Source organism: Belonocnema kinseyi, chromosome 1 (genome assembly GCF_010883055.1).
Source record: "Belonocnema kinseyi isolate 2016_QV_RU_SX_M_011 chromosome 1, B_treatae_v1, whole genome shotgun sequence".
Taxonomy (NCBI): domain Eukaryota; kingdom Metazoa; phylum Arthropoda; class Insecta; order Hymenoptera; family Cynipidae; genus Belonocnema; species Belonocnema kinseyi.
In genome coordinates, this window is record NC_046657.1 from 104,298,189 (window position 1) to 104,301,028 (window position 2,840).

Here is a 2,840-nt window from a genome sequence, read left to right on the forward strand (position 1 = left end):
ATTTTATTTCAAAGCAGATAGAGATACAAATAGAACCGCCGAAGTGTTCCGACCGGCAATCGTGCACCTTCGAGTTTTCAAATTCAGAAAAGGAGAAATGGGTTGCGCGCGCAACCCAGGCATTTATATCGTCTCCTACCATGTTCACACGGACATAGACGTGACATAGTATTGCACCACGTCTCGTTTCAGATCTGGGATCACTGGCTCGGCTATGAGGTACAATCGGCGGATTCGGCTAACCTCGAGAAACTATCGGAGCTATTCGGATTTTTTGATATAGTGTTTTGTAATTTTCTCAACTGAAGATTACAATTTCTGTTAGCGTCTATCACAGAAAATAAAAATAGCTCTTATTACCTTTCACTTTTTCTTTGACTATATTAATTTGTAGAATATTTATATTAATTTTGTACCTCAACCTATTAGTTCCTATAATAGCTTTTATACAATTTGAATATGTCATTATCAATTTTTCTTATTCTGCGTTTTGATACATAAAATTTCTTTCAGTGTATATATGTTCCGCTGAATACGTTCAAGTGGAAGGGTAGTTTTTTGGGGAAATGATAAAGAAGGGAAAATTTTAAAGGGTCAATTAATTTGGAGCCCTAAATCATGTTTAGATCGTTGAAGGTGGTTTTCTTACTTTTAAAACGTTTTTGATTACGTGGGGTAGGTGTGTAAGACTTAGGGGTAGTTTTTGGGAAAAGTTATATATGTTATTAGAGAGCAAAAAAAAAAAAGCAAAAAAATCTCTACTAAATATTCATCCCATTAAAATAATTTTTAGTGAGTTTTCTTAGGTGGCGGCATTGAGTTGATGTCCTGCTAGTGCCGCCACCTTTTTCTCCGAAGTCCAAAGATCAAAAAAATTTGTAAGCATAAAATTAGCAAAACCAAGCAAAACAATATGGCGTATTACATTTTTCAATTTGCCTTAGTGGCGGCGCTGAGTGGACGGACCTCCTTTCGATTTACTTCTGGATCGTACAGTAAACTTCACACTCGTTTGGAACTGCTTACTTTTCGTACTTGTAATACAATATACAAATTTATAATGTAAAACGTCAGGGGTGATAAAAAAAAGTATCTACCATACAAAAACCGAGTACATCTACAGGTGTATTTCTGGATAGGTATGCCGGATTGTTCTCTGCTTCGTTATTTCACATGTAGAAATACGCGGAATGTAAGCAGCGAAGGGTATTAACATGAAATTTCATAAAATAATTATCATTCGCCGTCGCAATTAGGGAGTACGATTATTGGCTCTCGGGGTTGAATAGAACGATGAGAGTAGGAAATAGCGAAGCCAGGGTGAAAATTGTGCCATTCTGAGTTGAGGGGGTGGCTTAGAGTGAATGGAAATAGACAAGGGGAAGGTCTAAAATTATGGAGAAATTACTGTTTACAGTATTAATTCATCCTAATTAACTACTTCATTCGACACAATATTACGAGGCCTGGGATAACCCAGATCCACCATCCCTTCGTCCAAGTTGTTGGAAAAAAAATAACGAGTAGCAGATTTATCAAACAAACGATGTAAACGGATAATGAGTCATTAGCCTTTTTATTGGCCGACGAACCTCAAACTAAATGAGGGACCGTGCTCGCATTACGTATCAGCTCCAGGAGGGGTCGAGATATTTTGTAACGATTTGTTACGGAAGAAGGGGGATCATTCATTCATGTACAGAAATTTAATACAAATGTAATTTTGCGCCCGAAAAAGGACTGGCGAGTAAAAAACGAATCTAGCCAACAACAATTTAGAAAAAGTCAGGGAATTTTATTTGTACAAGGAGAAGTCAGTCTGAGTCGAAATTTAGGCCCTATTTTGAAACCGTAACTCCTAGCTTAGTAGAAGCTGGAAGCTGTAACGTAGGTTCTAAATAAGCAGCGATTTCGACGTAATATAGACCCTCCTTTGATGCTAAAAGTGTCCGAAGTCGGCCGTTTTTCCACGTTTAGCGCCAAAGTAGGGTCTGTATTTAAGATAAATTAGACCCTCTTTTGAAGCTCAAACTACTACTATAGGACTTGTGGCATCAAAGCAGGTTCTCTATAATCTCACAACAATATGGATGAATAAAAATGAGTTTTGTTACTTATAAGAAAGAAAAAATATCTGTGATATTAATATCAAGGATATTCGCAGTTATTTTTTAGACACATTATTAACAGAATTTTTTTTATTATGACGCTAAAGCATAGTGAGCTGAAAAATCCGCAAGTACTAAGAAACGAGCCCGAGATCGCACGCACGCACTGAGTATTTACCAAACGCCTAAAGCCTGGTCTACAATCGCCGCAAATACCTTGTTGCGGCGCCGCAAGACTCGGCGATGCGGCATCGTAACTTAAGGAATAGCCATCTACAGTGTTTGCGAGTGGCGCTGTTGCGGCAGCCAATCAGAGCTTACTACCAAATGTACAGTTTTCTTGTCGTACTTTGAGAGTCAAATATTTTTCGGCTTTACAATGGATTCCTCTGACCCGCCATTTGCTCTTTTGCAGTTTTTTTCTTTAATTTTAAATGTTTCTCACATAATACACCAAAACAACAAAAAAATCCAGACAAATGCAAAACAATATCACTCGAACTCAGTGTCGACGATGCCACAAACGTGTAGACCAGACTTAAAGCCTGGTCTACAAGCGTCGCAAACAGCCCGTTGTGGCACCGCAAGCAATCGCCGCGCCGCAAGTAACCGAGAGCGAATAGGTGGTTCAAGTGATCCCAGATCTGAAACGAGATGCGGTCCAATACTATGACAGGGCTATGTCCGTGTGAATATAGTAGGAGACGCTGTAAATGACTGAGTTGCGCGCGC